The sequence below is a fragment of the Pistacia vera genome, unplaced genomic scaffold, assembly GCF_008641045.1.
Source record: "Pistacia vera cultivar Batoury unplaced genomic scaffold, PisVer_v2 Contig223, whole genome shotgun sequence".
Classification (NCBI taxonomy): domain Eukaryota; kingdom Viridiplantae; phylum Streptophyta; class Magnoliopsida; order Sapindales; family Anacardiaceae; genus Pistacia; species Pistacia vera.
In genome coordinates this window covers 1,463,770-1,475,392 of record NW_022196028.1, presented here as the reverse complement: position 1 = coordinate 1,475,392, position 11,623 = coordinate 1,463,770, and the positions used below count along the sequence as shown (strand labels likewise).

Genomic DNA, 11,623 nt, shown 5'->3' with positions numbered 1-11,623 from the left:
AGGAGGAGAATGTAGAATATTCATGTCTGTCAAACTTATGACTTGTGTATGCACATTGGTTAGCAATCTTATGATTTGGTTTGTTTCCTTTGTCTTGTGTGTGTGAAATTGTTCTGTGTACACACGAGGTGCTAGACTTGTGTCTTGGCTTGTTTTGTTTCGAGTGTGTGTTTGCACACTCACTTCAGATATTTGCAACCTAGCATAAGTTGCATGTCTGATAAAGTAGCAAAGATATTTGTTTATCTTTGTTACTACCTTTTAGGACCTTTTACATGTGTCATATTATCCTCAACTGGTTCTAGGGAATAAATATGTTTTTCCCGATTTGTTTTGTGGTCCAAACCAAAAGAAGGAATACTTTCCTTGTTTGGATAACCATAGGCAAGCCTCTTTTTGGCTGACATGACACAAATGTGTTGAGCAAGAAACCCTACACTATATAATATCTCTTCTTGCGCATTTGAATCTAACCTTTTGATCTTTTATTCTTCCATGTACTCTAAAAATGTCTTAAAGTATATTTCTCTTAGAAGTTTCATAGTTTCATTATCATTTTGTGCCAAACCTCGCCATATCATTCATTGTCTTGATGGTTGTTGGCACGTGGTTCCTTTGCCGATGCTGGTGCGTGGCGTCGGTGTTTGGGTTATTGGAGCTTCAAGAGCGGTAGGTTTCGGCATTTGAGAGATATTAAAACAAGTGTGTCATCCTTGATAATGACGGATCTACTGTCACATTTGAGAGCGAGCTTCATGACGATGTCAAATCGGGAAAAAAGTGACGGAATCACATGAAGGAGATCTGATTTGGCATTGAGAGAGAGCGAGATGGTGACGACTCTATCCATTGATTTTGAGCCACCAACGACATACCAGAGAGCATCTTTTGCAGTCACCAGAACTGAAAGACTAGAAAATGCAAGCCAAACACTCATTCGACAGATTTGAGATGAAATCAGACTCTTCGTCGACATGTTCACTATTATTGTACTCAACTTGCATTAGGGAGATCGCAGCCATTGGTTTGTACTTGTATCGTTGGCTGTGGTTGGCTTCTCGGTGGCTAGTGATTATTTATATTTCTGCAAGTTTCTTCACAACATATGTTTATTGGCTAGTGTGTGAATGTCCTTGTAGAAGTGTTTAATTTATTTTAGTTTTCATGGAATTAAAGTCAAAGTTGGTAATTAATGTGGCAAATTCATCGGTGTCCAAAAGATGAATTAGAAATGATACAATTTGAAGGAATTGAGGGTTCTCTCTATAGGTGTTAAAGAAAAACTAATTGCATGTTATTAAAAACGGTAAAATTATTTGAACTTTGTGTAAAATCACAGTGGAACTATTAAGTTGATTTGCTAAGTTCCAAGTTTGAAATGCTTGTTCAGAGTATTTAATTTTTTTAACCATCTCGTCAAAATGGCAGATTCTCATTTGATCCACTACTAAATTGGGTTTGGATGTTGCTTCGTGCATCCTTACAAGGTATGTTTCATTGATTGTAATTTGAGATGGCTATAAATATCCTACAAGTTTTCAAGAAGAATCTGATTTTTATAATTTAGAGTAGCTATTAGATAAGAGTCAAATGGAGTCTTCTTTTGAATTCATCTACTTTTATGTGTTATCATAACTGCAGGGCTCTAGTAGGACAAGACGCTGAAGGAAAAACAAAATATGTCATACGGCTGTAAGTCCTCCAGTTCTAATCTTTGTTTGTTTTAACTTGCATTTCCTATGTATGTAGCTTGATTATGTTGTCAAGGCTGAGAATAAATTAGACTGATGAAGCAAGACAAATTTATGCAATAAGGAAGCAAATCAAGAGAAATAGAGGCAAAAAAACAGAGAGAAAAACATATGAGAGCTAAAGATGTTTTTTTTCATTCATATACATATTCATACTATGTATAATATAAAAAACCGACACACCATTCCTTAATTAAAGCACAACATACATAAAGAAGCAAAAGTTCCTTAAAATAAGGATCACCATACATTTTAACCAAAAAACTTGAACTAATGTAACTACTCTACTGACTTGAAAGATAGTAAGAGATACAAACAACCTCAATCTTCTAACACTCCTCCTTGAGGTGTTTGTTATTTAATACCCCAAGTTTCATTCTCAGATTTTTGTACTTAGGCTTAGGAAGAGCTTTAGTCAAAATGTATGCCACCTGATCATCTGAACTACAGTACATCAGGTTGATTTCACCTGTGTTTTCAGCCTCACGAATAGCATGAAACTTGACACTAATGTGCTTAGTCCTACCATGATGAACTGGATTTTTGGTGATTGCTATGGCTACCTTGTTGTCCACAAAGAGTGTAACACTTCCTTGTTCATCTTGTCCCAAATCTGAAAGAATTTTTCGCAACCAAATGGCCTGATTAGTGGCACTTACAGCAGCTACATGTTAGAGTAGATGCCCTAGAGCCAATCAATTATTGTAAAATTGACTCTTTGTTATAATGTTCATTAATTAATAATAAAAGGCATTTTATTCTATATCGCGTAAATCATTATTATTGCAATATGTATTGATATATGTCCTTAGAATGGTAGAACCGTGACGAGGGTATCAAGTGTTTCAAATCTTGATAGTGAGAACCCTATGAGAACATATGGTGGCCATTCTAGAAACGTCCGTAGCCCTAATATTATTCTAAAGTAAGGGCACAGATAATACGGTAAGGCTATCATAGTGTTGAACGACCCTGTCGAAAGGCAGTGACTGATCTCACTTGTCAAGGTTGTTTGGTGACAACCTGGTGCAACACATGGGTGCTTGTTGTAGGCGGATATACCGCAGCAAGTTCACTGGACTGACCCACCAGAGGATTCCATATGGATGGTAACCCCAGTGTCTATGGAACAAATCCTCTAACGAATGGTGGTGCATGTGATCCTTAGACTTGAGATCACCGGAGCGCCTTGTGCACCGATTGGTACAGTTTGACACTAGCCTAACGCAGTTCTATTCAGAGCTGTCAGTACGGTGGTGATTGGCTATATCAAGGAGTGTATCAAGACTATGGTGGATTGACAAAGGATTCATCACTCCCGGGTACGGGAGAAGTTATCTCACGGCGCAATTCAGTATATGGCAATGACACTAAAACTGTGGCCACAGTGGGATTGAGTTGTTGCTCTATCCAGATTATAATACGGGTCATTGGTCCAGAAACTGAATATATAATATCGAGAGTAACCGAAGGTTGACACTATTTCTATGCCTTCGTCTCGTCGAGATAACGTATGATGAAAGGATCGTATTGTACGGTAACCATATCGTTGACAGGTAGCTACTTTGCTGAATCCGAATCTATCGGGTGGCCATGATGCCTTGCTAGGGGCCAATCTTGGTTTGTGTATTAGTGAGACGATTAATTGGTGTTAATCGCGATACTATACACTACCGGTATGATGAGGAGCCTATGGGTCACACACATAGAAAATAATTTAAGACTAAAGAAGAAAGAAGGGCGTTTTCGTCTTTTTAGGCAAAAGGGTATTTTGGTAATTTCACAATGTAATTAAATTTGCTGAAATCGTAGCCTTTATTTAATTTATTAGAAAAATTAAATAAGTGAAATTACGTTTAAATATGTATTCGTATATATTTAAATAAATTATCACTATTGTTAAATGTTAATATATATATTAAATATTTATTAATTGATTTTAATTGAAGATAATGATGAATTAAAATAAATATCTAATTGGGAGTGTTTGGAAACATGGGGTGTTTGGGTTGGAACCCAAGGCTATTCCATAAGGGAATAGGGCAACTAAAATATGACTATAAAAGAAAAAGATGTGTGTGATTTTTAATTGATTCATTCTTTGATTGAGAAAGAAAACACACAACCCCAAAAACACTCTCTCCCACGCTACATTGCTTATTTGCTTTGAAATCAAATTCTTTTGATTTTTCTTCTTTGTTCTTCAGGCTAAAGAGGATCTAGCAAATCTCTCTTTAGTTCCTTGCGATTGTCTTCATGTAGACTTCATCAGTTCGATCCTACAATTGGGTCGGTAGCAAAACACGTTCAGAGATAAAATTGGAGGAGCCTCCAACGTGGGTATGGTTTCTAAACTTCAAACTGATTTTTCTACAAATTCTTATAATGTATAAAATGTGATTTTTGTACCCGGATCTTGGTTCTAAGGAACGATCCATGTAGTTTATGTTTTTGTTTTTCGCTGCATAAATGTGTCACTTCCTAACACTGCAGCAGCTACATACTCAGCTTCTGTAGATGATTGACCTACTATTTCTTGTTTTTTTTAGTTCGAACAGAACATAGCACTTCTAAATGAAAAACAATAACCCAAAGTGCTTTTAAAGTCATCTAAGCTCCCTGCCCAATCACTATCTGAGTAGCCTATAAGTTGACTGCTACCCTCTTTAGAGAACCACAAACCAAAATCAATAGTTCCCCTTATGTACCGTAACACCCTTTTGGCTGCACAACAATGGGATTTTCCTGGTGAATGCATAAACCTGGATAGTAGAGATGTAGCAAACATTATATCTGGCCTGGTAGAGGATAAATAAAGTAGTCTGCTTATGAGACTTCTATATAATATAGCATTTGCTTTCTCTTCTGAGTCGTCAATCTTCTTCAGTTTTTCATTCACTGCTAAAGGTGTTGCAACAACCTTGCAACCTTCCATTTGAAATCTTTTCAACAGATCTTGAGCATATTTTTTTTTAGAGATGAATATGCCTGAGTGATCTTGATTTATTTCCATACCTAGAAAGTACTTCATTTCACCCAAGTCTGACATCTCAAATTCTTTTTCCATATTCTCCTTGAAAACAGATACTAATTTCATATCTCCTCCTGTCACAAAGATGTCATCAACATACAAGGAGACAATAAGAGATGGATCACCATTTACCTTTTTAACATGAAAAGTGGATTCATTTGGACTGCAACAGAAATCTTGGTTTAGCAAGTAAGTATGTGTCCTGTTATACTAGGTTTTTGGTGCCTGTTTCAGGCCATAAAAAGCCTTATGCAGCTTGTAAACTTGCTCTTCTTTCCCAGACACTTTGAAACCTTCAGGTTGCTCTACATATATATCTTCATCAAGTATACCATTCGAAAAGGCAGATTTAACATCAAGATGGTATATTTTCCAACCAAGTTTAGCAGATAGAGCCATAAGCAATCTGATAGTATCATACCTGGCTACTGGAGCAAAAGTGTTAGTGAAATCAATGCCATATTGTTATAGATATCCTTTGACAACTAATCTAGCTTTGAGCTTGTTCATAGTGCCATCAGGATTGAATTTTGTTCTATAGATCCACTTGACACTAATCACCTTATGATTTTTAGGTTTTTTAACTAGGCTCCATGTAGAGTTCTTATTAATCATTTCCATTTCATTCTTCATTTCTGTTTTCCACCCTTCATTGCAGATAGCTTCATCAAATGAATTTGGCTCTAAAGAGGCCACATTACACCTGCCATAAATATCTTCAAGAGATCTCATTTTTATTGCAAGAGTACTTTCTTCATCACCGGAATATGAATCATTTTCAGACAAGACATTGGTTCCAAGATTTTAACTTGAACCTGCTTTCACTTCATTATCATCTGCCTAACTCCAAATTGTTTGTTCATCAAATATAACATTCCTACTAACCATAAATTTATTGGTTGAGGGATTGTACACTCTATAGCCCTTAGATACTTGGCTGTAACCAACAAACACCCCTTTCTCTGATTTTGCTTCTAACTTGCTTCTTCTTTCACTTGGAACAAGATCATAACAAACACATCCAAATATTCTTAGATGATCAATAGAAGGTTTACAACCATGCCAGATTTCATAAGGAGTGGCGTTATTCAAGGCCTTAGTGGGCAACAAATTTAACAAATACACTGAAGTGTTTACTGCCTCAGCCCAAAAATGTTTAGGTAGTTTTTTTTCAAACATCAAACACCTAGACATTTCCATCACTGGCCTATTTTTCCTTTCACTCACTCCATTTTGTTGTGGAGTGTAAGGAGTGGTTAGTTGATGTATTATACCTTCTGTTTTGCAGAAAGAGGAGAATTATTTTGAAGTATATTCTGAGCCATTATCTGATCTGAACAACTTTAGTTTGCACCCTAACTGCTTTTCCACTTCTGCCTTAAATCCATTGAACACATAAAAAACTTCTGACTTTTGCTTCAAGAAGTAAATCCAGCAATGTCTTGAGAAATCATCAATAAAGATTAAAAAGTATTTGCTCCCATTTAGAGAAGCAACACTCATTAGTCCACATAAATCTGAGTGAACAAGTTGTAGTTTCTCAATGGCTTTCCATTTGCTACTTGAAAAAGGTAACTTGGATTGTTTGCCGAACTAACATACTTCACAGACACCATGATGATCATCAACAATTGGTAAATTTAGCACTAGCTCCTTATCATGCATATTTTTTAAAGTTACATAGTTGAAGTGTCCAAGCCTTCTATGCCATAAATTTGAATCAATTTCAGTATGCTGATAAGCCTTAGTGCTAGCTACATTCCAGTCTATAGCAAAATTCTTGTTTATCATATTGACAGTCATAAGTTCACTACCACAAGGATCAACAATGGTGCATGATTGGTTTTGAAAATGCAGAGAATAACCTTTTTCTAGCATCTGTCCTACACTTAGCAAGTTATGATTAATTTTAGGTACATAAAGAACATCTTGAATGTATTTGGTACCTGTTGGAGTATTAATTACAGCCACTCCTCTTCCCTTGACACCTAGCATTTCACCATTTCCAATTTTCACTTTGGACAAATAAGATTCATCCAAGTCTTTGAGAATGTTAGCATCAAAGGTCATATGGTTTGAACAGCCATTATCTATTAACCAGGAGGTTTGATTATTCTGAGTTGCATAACAAGTTGCAACAAAAAGATTTTCTCCAGCATCTTCTTGTTTCTCAGTTGAATGAATTTGTTGAGTTTGTTGAGCTTGCTAAGCTTGGATTCCACTTACATTTTTGCACACTTTATCAATGTGTCCAAGCTGGTTACATGACCTACATCTGACGTTAGGTCTGTACCAGCAATAATTTGGAGAATGCCCCTTCTTTTTATAATGACGACAAGGAGCATACTTGACTTTCTTTTCACCTTGCAACTTGCCCTTTACTTTTCTCTCTTCCTTTCTGTCAATAGTCTGCTTATTCATTGAGTTGTTGATAGAATTTTTCTTCTGCAGCTTAGCATTAAGAGCACTTTCTGCAAATTCTTCATGCCTTAGAGCTCTCCTTTGGTCTTGAGCTTTCAGGGCATTTATCACTTCAGACAAGGTAAGATCAAAGAAATTTTTAGAGTCTTCAAGAGAGGAGATTTTAGCCTCATACCTCTCGGGAATGCTTACCAGAATTTTCTCCACAATCCTCTGATTAGAAAGAGTTTCACCTATTAACCTTATCTGATTTACAACTTTCATAATTCTATCAGCATATTCCTTAATAGTTTCAGCCTCCTTCATTATAAGAACTTCAAACTCTCTCCTTAGATTAAGGACATTCATCTGCCTTGATCTTTCATTCCCTGAGGAGTCTTCTTTCAATCTTTCCCATGCTTTCTTAGCAGTCTCACACGCAACAATCTTAGTGAATATTGCATCAGTTACACCTTGATGAATGATTGATAAAGCTCTAGGTGCTTTAGCAACTTCTTCTTCATGCAATCTTAACTGATTTAATGTTGGATTTGGCCCCAAAGGAGGAGATTGTTTCTCCTCCTCCACATATTGCCATAGGCCTAAACCTCTCATGTCGGCTTTCATTTTGACAGCCCATAAATGATAGAGCTCATCGTTATAAACTGGTGGTGACATTGATGAAAATGAAGAAGCCATGGTGAACTAGTTATCAAAACAGAATTTTAAAACTCTAATAACTTTAGAATGAACACACCCCTTAAGATCAGAAAAGCTTTGATACCATGTTGTCAAGGCTGAGAATAAATTAGACTAATGAAGCAAGACAAATTTATGCAATAAGGAAGCAAATCAAGAGAAACAGAGGAAAGAAAAACAGAGAGAAAAACAGACGAGAGCTAAAGATGTTTTTTTCATTAACATACATATTCATACAATGTACATGACTAACAAATATATAAAAAACTGACACACCATTCCTTAATTAAAGTACAACATACATAAAGAAGCAAAAGTTCCTTAAAATAAGGATCACCATACATTTTAACCAAAAAACTTCAACTAATACAACTACTCTACTAACTTGAAAGAAAGTAAGAGATACAAACAACCTCAATCTTCTAACAGATTACTGATTTTGAGGTTTGCCTTATATCCAGTGTACTTTTTCGTGGTGAGGATGGTTTTCTGGTCAAAACCACATAATTTATAAATTTTCATTAGAGACTCTTCAGCTTATTGATTCTAAGTTCTCTCTCACTCTCTCTCATCTCCCTGTCGAAATGCTGGTGGGGAGGAACTAACATGTTGCTGACCACCAAATGTCATGAATACCTAAGAAAATATATTGTGTGGATTGTGCACTTACCATCAGATGTTCTTGTTCTGAAATGACTGGATGATGTTCCTTGCTATGTTGCTAGATTTTCTTAATATTTTCTATAACAGGTTAATTTTGTTTATCTATTTATTAATAAGCTTATTTGATTAGTATGTTGTGATATTTCTGTCTTTTATGTTCAGGTATACTCCTTATCAGATCCAGATTCCAAGGGATACTTTGACTTATTAATTAAGGTACATTGTTAATTCTCATTATTTTTTCAGTTTCCACTTTTGAAGATATCCTTGCACATTAATTGCATTTGTCCACTCCTTTATAATTTTTTCAGGTGTACCCTGAGGGAAAAATGAGTCAGCATTTTGCAAGCTTGAAACCAGAAGATGTAGTCGAAGTGAAAGGGTACTTTATTTTCATTTTAGAAGTATTGGCACGGATTACGTTGTACATTATACTTATAGTTGAATGCATTTATTTCTTGCAGGCCCTTTGAAAAGCTCAGATACTCTCCCAATATGAAGAAACACATTGGCATGGTAAGAATTTCAATTTTAGTTGCTAATCATAATCTGTCTTGCTCAAAGAAGTAATATGAAGGCTTTTTTTTATTAAATAAATTATGATATTATGACAGCACAAGAAGTGTAAGGCTATAAGTAGCCCTGAAACATCCACTGTTCTTACCCATGCGGCCATGCCGAACACCAAGTTCTGTGATTTCATCATATATAGCCATGACATATGCATCTACAGTGAGTGGTTGGCTGGCGTTTCAGTTCTTACCACACATCAAGGATAGTTGATGGCATAATCATTGATATCACTTCTTGTGCATATGTACTTTACTTTTCATTTGAATTTCTAGTTCCTTTCAAAAATTTTGTTTAACTTTTTCTGATAAATTGCAATAAAAACGTGCTTCTATCAAATTTGATAGAATTGTGTGATTTCGCCTCTGTATTATGCTCTTCCAGATTGCTGGTGGCACAGGTATTACTCCTATGCTTCAGGTGATTGAAGCTATACTGAAGAATCCCGATGACAACACTCAGGTAAGCATATCTTATTGTTATCTTTGTGATGATAATTATATGGTCTGACTGACATTTTTTTTTCTCTTACTTCTTTGTTTGAAACAAAGGTCATTTGTTTTTTTAGAGTGCTTTTCTTAGCAGATTATCTGTACCATATTGCTAACAGTGGCATTAATCTCGATAGGTATCATTGCTTTATGCCAATGTTTCAGCAGATGATATATTGCTCAAACAGAAGCTTGACATACATGAAACTAGCCATCCAAATTGAAGGTAACTGGTTTTTTTTTAGCATGAACTTATAGCTGTATCAGTTTAAAAGATGTATATATTGTGTCAAATAAAAACTACTTTTTTCGGATTGAAAATTGCAGATATTCTACACTGTGGACAAGCCATCAAAAAATTGGAAAGGACGTGCGGGTTACATCTCAAAGGATATGGTCATAAAAGGCTTGCTCAGTCCAAGTGATGATACTCTTATCCTAGTAAGTAACTTTGTTACTTTTCTGCAATTGAACTTTAATTAGCTTGTTCAGCTAGATGTGGAGCTAAATTGAGTACAGTTCAATCCTAAACTAGATTCTCTATCTGATTAGCAAGCAATCGGCCAAACTCAGGATTCTCTATAATTATTCCATTAATTAATTCTTTTTGAATATATCCATTAGAGTTTTCTGGAGGTTAAATCTTTATAAACCTTTTTAGGATAGTTCCCTACTGCTTGAGTATTGAACTCCTCTTTACTATCTCGAAACCCTTCCTCCAAACCAGATTAAGGCCTCAGAGAATATTCCCAATTTCTGTGACTAAAGCCAACTACTCTTAATGTTTTGCCTACCGTAGAAAATCATTGAAACACAGGTGTTGTAATAAATTAGGAAGATGAAATATAAATAATCAAATTAATTATATCTTGCTTTTGAGAGAAAGATCAATAGATGCTTCATTAATCCAAATGAATGGTGATTGTGGTCTGATGTTATAGTCTATAAATAAATACATTATGTCAGCTCTTTGATTGTGCTTCACTGCTTGTATGTATGATGTCCATCGTTCAGAGTTGTTAGATTGTGACCCAGTGTTGCAAACCTTAACTGGTTGTTTCAATTAGACAACTTTGCATAGAATACAAATTGCAAAGAGTTTATAATAGTAAATGAAATTTCCTGATAAATGAATCTTTGAGTTTTCAGGAATACTTCTGTAACCCGGCCCTGACTCTTGCTCCTACAAAGTGGCAGAAATTTACATCCAGTTTGATGGTAATCTTTCTTACAAATTATTGTATATATTTAGATTTGTTTTAATGTGGCTTTGTCTTAATTTGTTTACTTTTAATTTTCTAATAAGCAGAATTTATTGTTATTATCAATAGCAATTAATTTTCAATGATAATATTGTTTTACCTTTTGCATAATGCTTTTGAATTAATTTTGTGTAGGGACCGATTCAACCGGGAAGCATTGAATGTGGGTTTTATATAATATGATACATGAGAGATATAGTTGACAATGGATTGGTAGTACTGACAAACAATGTAAGTTTACCATCCCTTTGGATTTCAATAAGTATTAATGTTGGTTTATTATATAATTATTAAAGGGTTTTGAGAATATCATACATGAATGTTGAAACACGTATCTATAGCATGTCCTTAGCATGAGCAAGAAGTATGCTTAGGCTTGTAGTGGAGAAAATAATTATTGTCATGTGTTTGTAAGTAATGATTCCAATTCAATCTAAATGTTATGCTTACAGCACAATGTAATTTATGCATTGCTGATGGGTGGCATGTTATTTTTTGGTGAAGCTGTTGTGTCTTGTTGGTCTTCTACTATGTGTTTTAATCATATATGTTCTATAGTTGTATATATACCGAATTTATCTACTTTTAATCTTTTATAGTTCATGGGGAAAAAAATATATGCAGATGCGGAGGTCGATGAAGTTAGAGGAGAATGGATGATGTACGTATCAAACTTTTTTAAATTATTGATGTTTTTTAACATCACTGAGAGAAGAAATATGTATCAAACTTTTAATTATTGATGCACTAATGCCA

At 35.1% G+C, this 11,623-nt stretch overlaps 1 pseudogene; it reads left to right on the top strand.

Moving 5' to 3' along the window:
- The first annotated feature begins 592 nt into the window (after positions 1-592).
- Positions 593-11,050, top strand: LOC116130671 (annotated as a pseudogene).
- Positions 11,051-11,623: the final 573 nt, after the last annotated feature.